Consider the following 16308-nt stretch of genomic DNA (forward strand, 5'->3'; position numbering starts at 1 on the left):
ATCACGACCTGGAGGGAATAACGGGTTATGTAGCAAACGTAATAACGGTAGTTGGGCAGAAATGAGGCCAGCTGAATATTTAATAGAATCCCAAAGCCGAAGCGTTACCGTCAGCATCGGACTGAGGGAAGAGGGGCGATGAGTAAAATGAAGCCATGGCAAAGAAGAGAGTGGTATCGGATGGGAATCCAACAAGTCTACAGTAGCCCACAAGGGGAAATGGTGAGATGCATGGAGATGAGCTAAGGGGGCAATATTAGCCGCCAGATAATAGGACTGGAGATTTGGAATAGATAACCCACCCTCCTTCTTACGTGCAAATAAGATATGTTTACTAATTCTGGGTAGAGAAGAACTCCAAATGAAAGACCGGAGTTCTCGCTGATGAATACGCAATATATGTGAAGGAACAGGTACTGGTAAGACACATACAAAAATTTGGGGAGATAGGTCATACGGATCGCATTGATTCTACCAAACCAAGAAAACGGGTAGTGAGAGCAGGAGGACAACATCTCGGTCAGTTCATGAAAGACAGCGGGGAAGTTAGCCCGGTAAAGTCCTTCGTAAGTCGGGGTGAGCTTAATTCCTAAATATGGCAGGGCCAAGAGCCATTGAAAAGGGAATGAATGTTTCAAAGTAGCCAAATGTGATGGTGAGAGAGTAATTGACATAGCTTTAGATTTGGCAGGATTGACATGAAGACCCGAAAGAGCTGCAAAAGAATCCAAAACTGCGAGTAGATTTGGCAAAGTAACCCCCGGGTTCGTGATTGACAACAATATATCATCTGCAAACAGAGATAACTTATGCTGAGAGCCAGCTACTTCCATTCCCTTACTATCAGGATGCATACGAATGGCTTCTGCCAACGGTTCCAAGGCCAAAATAAATAGTATAGGAGAAAGTGGACACCCTTGTCTATTTCCCCTGCCAATCGGTAACGTGGAGGACTCAAATCCATAATATTTGAGTTTTGCTTGAGGGGATGTATATAGCGAAGAGATCCAACGTAGGAACGAGGGACCAAAGCCAAAATGGTGAAGGAATGATAAGAGATAAGGCCAGGACAAAGTGTCAAAGGCCTTGTTGATATCTAAAGATAGAAGCATCATATCAATTTTATGAGTATGGGCCAAATGTTGTAATTGTAAAATACGTCTGATGGCATCTCCGGCTTGTCTGTGGGGGACAAAACCCACCTGGTCTTTTTTTATCAGAGGAGAAAGGAAAGAATTGAATCGAGTGGCTAAGATCTTAGTGAGGATTTTCATATCAATGTTAATAAGAGAAATAGGCCTATAATTTGCCCAAGAGGAATGATCTCGATCCGGTTTAGGGATCATAACCACATTAGCGGTCAAAGAGTCAGGGGAAAAGTTTGAACCTCCCTTCACTGCGTTGAACATGGCAGCAAGGTGAGGGGCAAGCACATTGGCCAATTTCTTGTAATATAAAGCCGTGTATCCATCTGGACTTGGGCATTTGCCTGGCTTCAGATCTGCTATGGATTGCAGAACTTCTGATATTTGGATATCACGGTCCATCAAGTCCTTATGAGCTTGAGTCAAAGTAGGCAAGGACAAACAGGATAAAAAGTCATAAATTGACTGAGGGTCAGCCCGCGTAGGATCCGTATAAAGTCTGGCAAGTCTATGCCGGAACTCCTCCAATACCTCTACAGGATTACTTGTGAGAGCATTCTGATGAGTGTGCAGAGAAATCGGCTTGGGATAATGTACAAAAGAGCGTAATCTACGGGCCAACATGGAGTCTGGTTTATTTTCTTTACTATACCACTTCTGGCGTGTCCAACGTAAGGAGCGCTCAGCCTCATCCGTCAAACGAAGATCCAATTCTAAGCGGGCCTGATCTAGCAATCTACGGTTCGATGGGGTGGGTACCTGCTTAAATTGAGCCGACGCGGAAGCTAACTTTGATTCCAGCTGACACTGTTTATGCTGTCTATCCCTCTTCCGCCTCGAAGCTATATGAATAAAATGTCACCTAAGAACAGCCTTGTAAGCTTCCCATAACGTCACTGAAGAAGAGACAGAACCCGAGTTTAGCTGAAAATATTCTTGGGATTTGTGCTGTAGTTCTGCCTGATTCTCCCTCAGCAAAAGCAGGGAGTCATTCATTATCCAATAAGAGTAGGCAGGCTTACAGAGAAGAGATCGACAAACCACCAAAATGGGGTCATGATCAGACCAAGGAACCGTGAGGATAGAGACGGAGCGAACTAAAGGGAGATGTTTGCGTAATACAAAAGCATGGTCAATTCTGGAATGAGAATGGTGAGGGTGAGAGTGGTAAGTATAGTCTTTCCCCCGGGGGTGGAATTCACGCCATAGGTCTACCAGGTCATGGGTACTTAATGTACGCATAAAGGATTTAGCTGATGCGGAAGAGGTAGAATTCTCTGCAGGATATTTATCTAGTGAGGGATTTAATACTAATAATAATAATAATTGGAATCCCCTGACATCAAAAGGGTACCCCGTTAATGAATAGCCAAAAGGGAACAGATATGTGATAAAAAAGGGTCCAGGGTTGACATTGGGAGCATAGTAGGGCATTATGGTGACATCTATGCCCTGAATCGTGCCCTGTAGTAAAAGATATCTGCCACTGGGGTCAGCAATATGCTTCACACAGACAAACAGAGTTTTGCTGTGAAAAGCAACTAGAATTCCCCTTTGTTTAGTAGGGCCAGTAGCCTGAAATATCTGAAGATAGCGTGCATCAAAATATTTTGGGGCAGAAGTAGTTGAGAAATGAGTTTCCTGCAGACAAGCAATGTCAACAGGGCGGGCCCAGAGAAACTTAAATATCTTTACCCGTTTTTGCGGTGAGTTCATCCCCTGAACATTCAGAGATAACCAGTTCAACGACATAGTGATTGGAAGGAAAAAAGGTCAGATCCTCCACGATCCCCGAGAGCCCTGAAAAAAATTTAATAAAAACACAAAATACACAAGACAAGGGACAAAGAAAAGGAGGTGAAAAAGGAAGAAAACAAGAAACCATCTGGTATACAAGCAATATGCATGTGAAACCGTAAGATTAGTACAAACATCGTAATAATCAACTGTGGGAGAAATACCCACAAAGAGGCTGGGTAGCGGACAACAATCCAGACCACTAGCCAGCTCGGAGGGGGACACAATAGTCCACCTGGAACAACTCGACAGTAGTAAAAAAACAGGGAAATACTAAGCAAACAGCTTAGGCTAATACACCCACGTATAAGTGGTCTATAAGAAACTTGTAAGGCAATAAGGATCTCAGCCAACCAGAGCCAAACAGAAGAAAAAAAAGAGGGAAACCCCAAAATTACCGGAGGAGTGAGGCCGCTCACGGGCCCACCCCATGAGCAGAATCACACCCGCGGCCTGAGATCCACCTCCAGTCCTGCCTAGCAAAAATAACGTAAAGTAAAACGTTTATACAGAACTGACATGGTTGGTTAGACATTATTTGCAATGAAAAAAGTGCCACCCGGCATATCTACATAGGAACACCTGAGGGCAGTGTCTCCTACGTATTTAAAAAAAAAAAAAGGGAACAAGTGCCCAACTGGTCACTGGCTGTGTTCAATGGACAAAGCATATGACTGATCAGTGTACAGGCCTGCTGTCGGTGCCATGTGATTGCTGTGGCCAATCACAGCAGATCACATGACAATTGTAAGCAATGAATGGCTTTGATTCATGCCATTCATTGTTACAATTGTGTTGTTAGCTGTGATTGGTCACATGGTACAGAGAGGGCCAATCACAGCCCATCTGTACCAGGTGATAAGCTGTAGTTAATCACAACAATGTAAACAGAATGTATGTGCGTGCGTATGTGTCTTTGTGTGTGATATACCTTTTTTTTTTTTTTTTTTTTTTTCTTCCAAAAATAGACAAAAAATTACATCTTCAAAAAAACTCACCCTGCCTCTTACTAAATACTTTGGACTATCTACTTTCCAGAAAGGGTTATTTGGGAGATATCAGTACTGTCCTTACATTTATGAGCCTCAAGAAATGAGGCCATCGGGATTGATCGATTTTCAGATATGTATCCCATAGTTTGTGGACTCTATAACTAACTGTAGCAGAATGCATTTTGGCCTAAATTTTTGAAGAACAATTATTTATTTTCAAAATTTTATAGCAAATGAAGAAAACATATTCTTTTCAATATTTTCTGTCTTTTTTCATTTATTTAGCAAAAAATAAACAAACTCGGTGATTAAATACCACCAAAAGAATGCTGTATTTGTGTGAAAAAAATTTAGTTTGGGTACGTAGTTTGGGTTTCATGACTGCGCAATTGTCATTCAAAGTGCGAAAGCGCTGAAAGGTGAAAATTGGCAGATAGGGGGTAAAAGTGCCTGATATTTAAGTGGTTAAGGAAACAAAACCTTACACCTTTAGAACCAATTTAAAGTTTTACGCTTAAAAAAAACAAAATCTGGGTTTGCAGCATCATGTTCACTACTTAGTAACAGATCCACTTGTTTATTTGGATGTGTTAGTTTTTTTTTTTTGTTTTTTACAGCACTGGTAGTAAATGAGTGTGAAACTGGTACTAAATAATGTGAGCCCTCTGATATGCTGGGGATCACTCCAATAGCTTGGTGGAGTTTTTTACAGATGCAGGTCTTCACATCATCCACTCTTTCAAGACATAGATGATTTTCAGAAAAAAAAAAGGCAAGCAGTCTTTAGTTTGTATCTTTTTTTCCCGTAGATTGCAATCTCTCTGCTATTTTCCTGTTTGCATACAGATCCACTTTAAATGGACAAAGCAAACTGTGGCAGCAGTCCTCATCCCATAGGCATAGAATGAATATGCGCATTAAAATAAGTGCAGACAAAGTTGTTTATCTAATCTATTAGTGGGTATGTTAAATTAAAATTGCTCACTTGTTAAAATTCTGTTCTTATGTAGTGACAAGCAAAAATAATAAAGCTTGTGAACCCCTGGGCTAATGACTGCTGTAAATAACCACAGGGGGGAGCTCACATTACAGTGATCATACCGATGGTGTTATTAAATCTACTTTTAACATATTAAAGGTTTTAATGGGCTCACATTTTGCAATGTAAATATGAAATTCTCCTATTCTGAAAAATGGCCACTTCTCTGTTTGCAGTTTTTAAAAAAAAAAGTAGTATGTATTTTATTAAGAACAGCATACTTTAGCTCATTTTGTAAACCGTATCATGAATTTAGTATTTGGTAGAAATATTACTTTATAGTAAATTACTGTGGTAAGTACTATTCTAGTTTCTTCCAACAATGAACATTTTATCACAGTTTGCTTCATATTGACTACCCTATAGCCTGGTAGCATTTGTGTGGTGTCTTGAGAACGCCCTGTGGGTGGGGCGAAACGCGTCGACACACTTCCGGTCTGACGTCCTGCATCACTTCCGGTGAGTGGAACGCACGCCGAGCGGTGTGTTCCAAGCGGCCATTTTTGGATTTGATACTGTCATCCCTTGCTTAACCAGGCTGTGAGGTCTCTGTTATGAGATGTGTAAGCAGTGGAATATTAAAGGGGGTTTAGGATTCCTAAACATCCTAAAAGGCGCAATACATCATCTGGTGAGTGCGGTTGATGTTGTTTTCTCACTGGTGATTGGTGGAAGCATTATTTCGTGTGGATATTCATTCTTTTTTTCACAAACCAATGGGAGAAAGGACTTTCCTTTTTATGTAATATTATTTGGACACTTTAGTATGGAAAATGTTTTTATTATATAATATATTTTTTTTTGAGTCACTATATTACACTTTATATTTTTATTGATTTATACACTATATTTATGGTATTGTTTGAGTCAGGTGGTGATTTGCGCTGTTTTTTATAGTTTCATTATTTTGGTTTATTTACCTGTGCGCAGCAGCAATCCAGTACCTGGGTATAACATTTTTGGGGCTATTCTTGTGCGCTGGGGCTTGCCGTAGATTAATAGTTTCATTTGTGTGGAACGGTTTGGTGCATAAGCTTGTGAAGAATTCGATGTGACTGACTCACATTCAGCATCTAAAATTACAGAATGGAAAAAAATCCTTTAGTCACCTTACATCTTTCCCAAAACAATCTATGTGCCCTAAAATAGACTTTCCAAAGCCCCTTGTCCTGGTCCAAATAAGGCAGAGGAACTGGTTGAAAGAAAGCATGACAAACGAGATGAAAACCTAGAAATATAGTGTCTGTTACAAGTGTACATTTCTTTGTACACTTGTAACATTGAGGGCCACCGGAATTATTAGAATTTCTACACTGTCGGGCTATATTATAGGAGAAATGGACACTGACAACAAAAAGGTAGCATAGGATAACTCCAACCACAGCAATCATGCCTAGTGTCCCTGAAGAAATTTGTGTACAGAAAGTGCAGTGCATAAATATTGAAGTGCGAGAATATATAAATCTAATACAACAAATCCAAATCTATAGTGTTATGGAAAACGTTCATTCATGCAAAAAACAATAATAAAGTGCAATTTCTCTTACACTTTATATATTCACCTAATGTCCAATAAAAGTTCAATGTATAACACAAAACATCCACCAACAAACCTCTATACTGGATAGTGACTCTGTGCTGAAACTCATCCAATGTGCAAAAAGAAAGTGTTATTTATCCTCAACCTCTGTGCACCCACCAGATGGCTAATAAGCATTAGCATATAGTATCAGCAGTTCACCAGGGTTATCCATAGAATCCACATGAATATCTCCATCATAATGTAAGTTACTTCAATCCAGGGGAGCACTGCGTAAAGAGAGCTCATCACACGGACTCGCAGTAATATAATATATAGTACATTATTTGTTTAAAATAAATAGATTTAAAACCTAAACCACATGGAACAAACAATGCATAAGACTCTGCTGGACTTAAAAAGATGGCCGCCATTCCGGAAACCGGAAGCAGTGTTGTGACATCAGCACATAAGGCCCTACCCAATGTGTTTTGTGTACATAAATTTCTTCAGAGGACACACCTACTGCTGATATCAATCTTTCCGCACTTAAATAGCCTGCGAGCGCAGGAAACAAGCTGGAACTTCATGCACCATTTTACTGTAGACAGAGCAGCAGTCATTTTCCCATGGACAACGCCAAACAATTACAGAAAGCAATCTACTAGTCCCCAGGCAAGGAAAAGGGGCATCTTTACTGCAGATTAAACAGTAGTCATTTTCCCATGGTCAAAGCCAAACCAGCACGGGAAACGGCAAACTAATAAGCAAAGAGAGGTTTCTACGTTAGAAACAGGTGGATATATGAGATGCGTACACTAGTGTATGCTACATGTCAGGCTAATATGGTAAGGATGCTGCAGAGAGTGTTACCTTTTTTGGTCAGAGCCGTGGCAATGCTCTGTTTGTCTCTGCTTATCCTTAGGGTGAGTTGTAGCACTCTGTTCTTGCTGTGTCAGCTTGAGGATACCCTCCTTTTTATTGCACTGTTATTTTTATTAATAATAACTGTATAGTTATACAGAATGCTTACAGTGCAAACAGGAGCAGAGAGATAGATTTGGGTGTCATCAACCTAGAGATGGTATTGGAAGCTGTGGGAGGTTACCGACTGACCCAGAGTGGACAGGTAGATAGGAAATAGAAGGGATCCGAGGACAGACCCTTGGGGGACCCCATCAGGAGAGGAACACTGTCAAGGTCCTACCTTTTCCCAGAGGTTGTGCTGCTCCATGTGCTGGCATCCATCTTGGGTTTCTGCAGAGCATGGTGGGAGTCTTTTATGCCTTCAGGCCTCTGCGGTCCATCCCCCAGAGGGGTGTGGTTGATCACATATAAGCCTGTTGTCCGCACGTGCTCTTTGCATTCATGCCTTGTATGTTCGTGTTGCAAAAAGCTCTGTTTCTACTCTCGTGGCTCTCCTGGAAACTGACTCGGCTTTTGACTAGACTATTCTCTGCGTTATCCATTTATCTGACCTCCTGTTGCTGAACCCGGCTTGTGACCTGTTATTCTTGTCTACCATTCTGTACTGTCTGTCCCGTTGTTATCGACTCGGCCTGCCTGACTACGCTATTGTCTTATCTGGTTCCTACCAGCTACACGCCATTGGCGGTGGCCATTACCGCAGCTAGGGTGTCTCGGGGGCCGCGACCTGGTCCCTGGCTGCGTCAAGTCCATCCCCACCATCAGGGGCCCTGGTGAAGGGCAGCCTGGGACTTAGACTCCGCGCCCTGAGGGACTCCGGTCTGTGAGTGGTGGTTGTCGTCAGTCGGTGCGTGACCCTGCCATTAGGCCTGCCTGTCCGTTCCATAGCTCCTGCCCTGACAAACAGACAGTGTTGTATGTGATACTGAAGGTACACTTCGATAGATCACAGAGCAGAGTCTCAAAGGCCAAGGAAGTATCAGAGGCAAAAGAAAGGTCTAAGAGTACAGAGTAATGGCAATTGGTTCAGCAGTTAGTAAGTTATCTTTTAGGACAGCAACCTCCTTGTTACGGATTTTGTGTGTGACTTGTGTGCCAACTGAGCACTGTTTCTTGAGATGCCATTGTCCGTACTTACATTCACCTTGTCAGGGTTTTTAGTTAGGCAACCTATTAGGGAAGATTTTTGTACATGATGGCTCTTTCTTTTTCCCCAGCAACCTCCCATCCTCCTATTTTACAATTTTTCGGTCTGTTGCTGCCTTTTTAGGTAGTTGCGAACTGTTAAGCTGAAGCTGCTCTTTTGTGTAGAAAGTCAACTTTTCATATATTCTTTGTTTTTTGTTTTTTAATGTACTTTGCAGTCTGGCCACACAGGGGAGCCCTCCTCTTTCCTAGCTGCATTGATGATTGCTGTTCAATAAAAAGGCAGGAACATGCAGGCACATCTGAACTGTTTTTTATTGCACTAAGGGATTTTGGTTTCTTTTGAGCTGCAGATCTGTACTGTTTTTATATATGCTGCAGAAACTATTAACTTTGTATGTTGCCAGGATCAATGACATAACCGCTGGATGCAGAGCATCCCTTCCTGCCCACTCTTGCAAATTTTTAGCTAAGCACCTTCAGTGGACACAACACTGCCCAGAGCCCTGGTTCAGACTACCTCATAACCTCCAGCAGTAAAATTTGGTTACACTGCTTGTTGGCTCTTGCAATTTCTCCTGGTCCGTCCCAATTTTCCCACTCCTTGGTAATGTAAGTACCTCTGGGAAGTTGGGGTTTAGTTTTATGGGCCTTATCCCTAGCATTGTTTGTTTGACTTTCTATACTATATCCTGTAAAAAGAAGAGCAGTTGCTCTGTAACCACAAACGCACCCCCACCTCAGGACTTCATATCTTCCACCTTCAGGTGTTCCTCTTGTACAAATGGTAACATTGAAAATTGTGAACAGGTTTTCTTTATGTAGCTTTTCTTGTTTCAGCTAGGGACCACTTCTACCTAGGGTTCACTTACATCTGTATCCCCATTCCCCTGCTAAATCTGACAAAGACTTCACTGGTTTAGCTGAGGACTCATTTTGCAGATCTGTTATCAGAAATCTATATTCTTTTAGGAGGAAGAACCTTTTTAGACCAATTTCAGAGAAGTTTTTTTTTCTTTTTTGAGGCTGTTTGATCCAACTTTATTTTAATAGACTAATGAACTCTTCCTTCGAGGACTATTTCTGGCCTCATTTGTTATAGGTATCTCTGCTGCTGTGGTTCATTCCTTTATTATAGTACTGTATGCAATGAACAAAACTGCTGTAACTTCAGATTTCAGTTCTGATGATCTGCTGAAAGCCTTCTGGCTTGTTTCATGTCCTTAAACATGCATAGGGCACTTTGATTTTAGAGATGTAGGCAACATCAAAGAGAAGCGGGTCCTGCCTCCACTGGCGGCATAGCCATCAACCGCCCACTGCATTGCTACTCAATGGCGGATGATTCCACTTGGCCAAAAAACACATGGATCTTCATGTAGAGTGCCAAGTGCAAAGGGGATGCTCACTATTTTCAGTATACCCTGTTGAGCAGAGGATAGAAGCAGATACAGCCCTGAAGGAGTATTTTTTTTTTTTTTATTAAAATATTTATTAGTATTTTTCACATGAATAACAATAAACAATTTCATCTCAATCATCATAAATATATGATTTTTTCTTATTGTTTCAATTACCCCCCTCTTAAAACCTTGACCCCACCCCCCCCCCCACTCTGCATTTCCTTGACTTGTATCCAAAGCAAGCATAACCTACCCAATTTTTCTCTATAACATTCTACTCTTCACTTTCTCATACTTATTACGAAATTTTCCCATTTCGCGAGATATATCTCCAACTTATCTTCCTGTAGATAATATGTCTTCTCCATCTCCCTAGTCCAGTTTACTCTCTCTATCCACTCCTCCTCTTTCGGTATTTCTTTTTTCTTCCAATATTTGGGGATCAGGCTTTTTGCTGCGTTCAGATAGTACCCTAAACCTAATTTCTTATACTTACTAACTGATATCTCTGAACTGTGTAACAGGCACAACCCAGGGTCTAACCCGATGTTCAATTCAATGATGTTCTCTATTAAATATATTATTTTTTTCCAGAATATTTGAATCTTTGGACATTCCCACCAAATATGAAAAACTGTCCCCACTTCCCCACACTCTCGCCAACACCACTGTGATTTCTCCACACTTATCTTACCCTCCACACTCGCAACAATGTGCCATCTTGTCAAACATTTGTAACTTAATTCTACATCCCTCAAACTTACATTTCCGTGAACTAATCTATTTATTTTCTTCTGTTTTCCTTCATCTAATACCACCCCCATATCTCTTTCCCAATTCACAATGTGCAATGGTTTAGTGTTTGTGTCTAAATCTGTGAGAATTCTATATACTTTAGCTATTCCATGTTTCCCATCACCCCGCGAGTCCAACAACCTTTCAAACAAATTCCAATCCTTTTTCGTTCTCAGGGGTTTTGGGAGGTTTCCCCAAAAACATTTTAATTGATAATAACGCCACTCATCTAATCTAGTGAATACATTTTCCTTTTCCAACTCTTTAAAGGTCTTCAGTTTCCCATCCCCCATTATATTTCTGAGTTGGACATCCTCCTTTATAAACCATCTACTTGTTATCTCTTCTCTACCTGGTGGAAAAAATTCTGTGTTTCTTAGTGGCATAAGTATAGAATTAAATTCCCATTTCATATATTTGTGTATTTTATCCCATTCCCTTAATACATTTACAGTGTACAAACTTAAATCCTCCTTCAATCCTCTATATTGTGTTGGTAGCCATATTATTCTATTCAAATTGGTTCCACTAAGTGTATTCTCTATTTTTACCCAACTTTTCTCCTCTAAATTAAACGTCCAATCAAAAATTCTCCCTAATAATACTGCTTTGTAATATCTCTTTATATCCAGAACTCCCAGACCACCCTTCTCTTTATCTCTACTTAGTATTTCATGGGACACCCTCGGTTTTTTCTTCCTCCAGATATATCCCGTTATCATTCTTTTTATTACAATAAAAGCTTCCGGGAGTTTAATTGGTATCATTTGGAATCTGTATAAAATTTTTGGTACAATTATCATTTTTACCAAGTTTATACGACCTAACCACGATGGGATTCCTCTTTCTAATGCTTTTAATTCCCCCTTTACTTCATTTAATAAAGAAATATAGTTTAGCTTATACAAGTTTTTATACGACGCGCTAAGCTTTACTCCCAAATATTTTATATCTCTTTCTTTCCAAATAAAGGGAAATTCTTCTTGTATTTTTTCTTGTTCACTCTTTGGGATGTTTATGTTTAAAATCTCAGTTTTTGTTGGGTTGATTTTTAAGTTTGATAGTTCTCCATATTCCTTCAGCAGTTTCATTAGATTTGGGAGTGTTGTCCTGGGATTCCCCACATAAAACAGCAGATCATCAGCGAAAGCTGCCAGTTTATGTTCTACACTTCCTATCTGGATTCCCTTTATGTCTCCGTTTTTCCTTATTGTTGATAAAAGGGGCTCTAGTGACAAAACGTATAATAAGGGGGACAAAGGGCATCCCTGCCTTGTTCCATTTGACTTTCCGATGGGCTCTGTTTTTTTCCCCATTTACTATTACCACTGCAGAGGGTTTACTGTGCAGTTTTCCAATCCATTCCCTCATTCTACCTCCAATTCCCAGGTCTTCTAAGGTGTCCATCATGAAACCCCAGTCTACTCTATCAAAGGCCTTTTCTGCGTCAATAGAAAGGGCCACCACCGGTACCTCCCCTTTTTTACTTGTCCCTGCCCTCTCTACCTGGGACAAAGCCCACCTGATTTCCATGTATCCATTCAGGCATAAACTCCTTCAACCTATTCGCTAGGACCTTTGCATATATCTTAGTGTCTAAATTCAACACTGAGATGGGCCTATAACTCGAACATTGCGAGGCGTCTTTCCCTCCTTCCCTGAAGGAGTATTGATTGTCACATCAAAACGGTGAGAGCCCTCGGGCATAGTTTGGGTGACTGGATGTGGATTCCCATTCACCATGACCTTAAAAGTATCATTATGGATTGACTGTCAGTGGCTTCATTACTGTGCCTTTGTTATGCTCAACCTATATCCTGTATGTTTCAACCAGTCACGTTCTCCGTGTTAACCAGGGTTGTCCACAGTATGGTTTGAAATCTTGACATATGGACACAAGGGCTTTGGCAGCCTCCTGGACACATTTAATCTGTTAGATTTACCTCGCGGTCAGTCATCCAGCTAAACTACATGACTACTTAGCCTGTCTTTCTTTCCCGTTCATTCACTGTGGACTAATCCAATTCCATACAGGCAGGGTTTTCTGCTCCAATACCACGTCATGTTCTCTAGATGGACTATTTATGCAATCTGTGTCCTGCATAACAGCAGGACATTCTATGGTATTGATCCAAACAGGGTTATCTGATCTACTAGCCTTATGGCTTATCTGGCAGCTCATTTGGGCCAGGCCGTCAGCCCTGGGAAGTAATTATTATTACTCACTGAGTGAGGTAGCGTACAGGAAGACTTGTCAAAGCCCGCTAAGTGTCCATTTGCCATTCCTACCCACTCGCTCCTTGGACTAACGGCTTGCTGTGTAACCTCATGAATATTGATCTAGTGTATGAATGGCAGTGTGACTGAGTGGGTGTGCAGGGCCCGGGCTATTGTGATACAAGGTGATAACGTTATCAGACCTTATTTTAATGGTGATTGGAGGATTGTAGGTCATGTTGACCAATTTTATATTGTTTGATCTCAATAAAGTTTATATTTGTTTGCTTACACTGTGGCCTTTCCTCCTTTTAAAGCCTCTTACAGGGTGGCCTCCCTTGGTCCCCCACATGTTTTTTATAGCACTTGGATTTTAGTGCTGGACTACAAAACCTATGTGTAAGAAGCATTTGACCATCATTGCCTTCAAGGAACAATATCTCTTCTGACCCATTTTTGGTCACATTATCAGGCCGCTATTGGTGGCAAGAGCAATCTTCTTAGCAGACGAGGCTTAAGCAAGAGACTTACCTGATAAGAAACATCCCTTTCTTTGCTTCCTTACTCTCCATGTTAAAATCCCTAAGCTTGGCTCCCATCCACTTTCAAGGTCTGCAGTCAGTGTCTGATAAATCTTAGACTAGTATTCCTCTGCAGGAAGATGTGACCCCACTTTATATTTGAAGATGCTTGGACAGCTTGTCTCTCAGACCCTATGGTGAGTAAGGTTGTCTTCCCAAGGCTACAGTTTTGGAGTTTTGCTCTCTTCCCCTCCTCAGTTTCTCACCTCCAACCTTCCTGTGATAATGAAAAGATGAACAGGTCTCCATTGTGTCCTTTTGGCTCTTCTGCATTGGGATGTCAGTTGTGGGGCAGAACCGTTCTGGGAATTTTTACTCCACTCTCAGAGGGGGCATTTGTCACATTCTGAATCTCCTGCATATCCTGTCCTCCACCTTGAACAACAAACTGATTTGTTGCTAGGTACAGGGATCCTCTAGCAGTAGCAATAGATGTTCTAGTGGCTTCGTGGGTTAAGTACGCCATGATCAACTCTTTTCCTCCGCTGAAACTAATTCTTACTCTACTTCACTGATCAAGGTGGGAGAGCATTTTGACGATATTCTTTACTCTGGACTAACCCGGGCAGATGTGGTACCTCAACCTGGTAAGACTCCCAGCAGACACTCTGTTGGCATTTTCAAATCATCAGGATCCTATGCCCCAAGGGTTGCGTTGCCATTATGCTTCACAGCTGCTGGTTTCAACAACATGATTGGTGAAGCTTTGGTTTAGTCAAAGGGGCATCTCGGAGTCTGTGAGTTTTTATGCCGCTAAAGCCTAGTAAGTCTACCTCTGGCAAGCTCTGTCATTAAACATGGAAAGAATATTTTCACTTGGTGTGAGTCTTGGGACTTCCACCCCAGGATTTTCCCTGTGATGTGAATGCTGTCCTTCCTACATCTGGGTCTGGATCAGCGCTTGTTCCTCAGCCCTTTCAAAGAACAGGTTTCTGCCCTGTTTATTTTGTTTCAGACCCATTTGGCCTTTCATTTCTTCATTTAGACAGGGAGTTTTGTACAGGGAGTACCATGGATCTTAAGCTAATTTTCTATAAACTGCTGTTTGAACCCATTACGGACATTGCTTTCTTTACTCTTGCCCAAAAGGTCATATTCTTTCTGGATCATCACCTCTGTAAAGTCAAATATCTGAGCTGATGGTCTTCTCTTGCTGGAGCCCTTTCTGGTTTTGTATAGGGATAAGGTAGTTTTGAGGGTCAGAACGTCCTTCTTGTCTAAAGTAATTCTGGCTTTTGCATCAACCAGGATGTTGTTCTCCCGCCCCTCTGTCTGGCTCCAGTTCACAAAAAAGAAAATGTCCTCCTTTTTCTAGATATGTTTCAGCCAGTGAGTGTCTCACATCCATTGCTTCGTCAAGAAGACTGATGCATTTTTTTAATCCTGAAAGAACCCCATAAGGGTGTATCGGCTTTTCGGTCCACCATCTGTAGGTGATTGAGGCAGACTATCTTTCAATTTTATGGTCTCAAGGATGGTGTTCCACCCGTTCTTGTCAAAGCACACATGACTAGAAACTTTTCACAGCCCACATTGGCCTTGGGTATAGGTAATTGTTGTTGTGTTTTATTTATTGTTTCCATAATTTGCATTTAATGCTGGAGTCTATAACTAGAACAGTGAAAGTTTGTAACTAGCAAGTTGATGCTTGATATACTGAATATTTTCTTTTTCTTGTTGGTTGAACTAGATGGACTAGTGTCTTTTTTTTTTTTTTTTTTTTTTTTTTTACCTTACTATGTAATTATGAATCATAAGAATGAATGCATGTACAGATTGACTAGCTTTACAACTTTCTGTGTATGAACAAAGTTTCCTTCAATAGCTTCCTTCAATACAAATGAGGTTTAGACCCAAGATTTGCATACACAGTCATTAATACAATGCACCACAAACCGTTCTAAGCCATACACATAACCACCTATATGCTGGTGTATGATCAGTAAATGGCTATGAATTATGACAGGCAAATGTGCTTTGATTTGCGTGGTTTTTAATACATAAACGCCAATGGAATTATAATTCTCATTCAGGGGCATGCACCAGAGCCAATTAACACATTGTTTAACACCTTCTTTCCATTCTCTGCTTGTCCCTAAACATTGCATTTCTGTAGTACATGTTACAAATAGCACCATGGTCAGTAGGTGATAATAGCGCAACTGCCATTTCCATGCTTTTACAATGGTAATTTTTGTTGTTCTACAAGGGTTCATAGAAGCCAATTTTGTAACAATTGAGAATAGGTACTTTTAAATTATGTTTTTGAAGTTAAGTTGTTTTTTTTTTTTTTTTGTTTTTTTTTAACGAAAATTAGCAGCATGTAGAATATACTGTTAGTTGTATTGTGTTTATGGAGGTTACCTTTGCGATATAGGTCAGCCTTTTTCAACCTTGTTAACATTTAACCCTTGAAATGAGCTTCAGGTCTCAGCGAACCCCTGCCAAAAATGACAATATCTACAGCTCACACCTCATGGTGGAGGACATCAGATCTGCTCTAAAGGCAAAATCAAACATGACCGCTATGATGCAATGGGGTTGACTTACTAAAACTGGTGCACTCAGAATCTGGTGCAGCTGTGCATGGTAGCCAATCAGGTTTTAACTTCAACTAAGCTGACAAAAAAACCTGAAAGCTGATTTCTAAGTGGAGCTGCACAAGATTTTGCACACCCCAACTATAGTAAATTGCCCATAGTCTGTCACCTAGCATTAAAAACAACTCTGTGCTTTTTTAACTTCCT

At 40.9% G+C, this 16308-nt stretch overlaps 1 protein-coding gene across 2 annotated transcripts in view; it reads left to right on the forward strand.

The window, feature by feature from the left end:
- Window positions 1-16308, forward strand: part of PIBF1 (progesterone immunomodulatory binding factor 1) — a 230838-nt gene that overhangs the window by 36830 nt on the left and 177700 nt on the right. The window lies entirely within an intron of this gene.

The sequence above is a fragment of the Staurois parvus genome, unplaced genomic scaffold, assembly GCF_062004578.1.
Source record: "Staurois parvus isolate SC_StPar_1 unplaced genomic scaffold, SC_StPar_1.0 ptg000243l, whole genome shotgun sequence".
Taxonomy (NCBI): Eukaryota; Metazoa; Chordata; class Amphibia; order Anura; family Ranidae; genus Staurois; species Staurois parvus.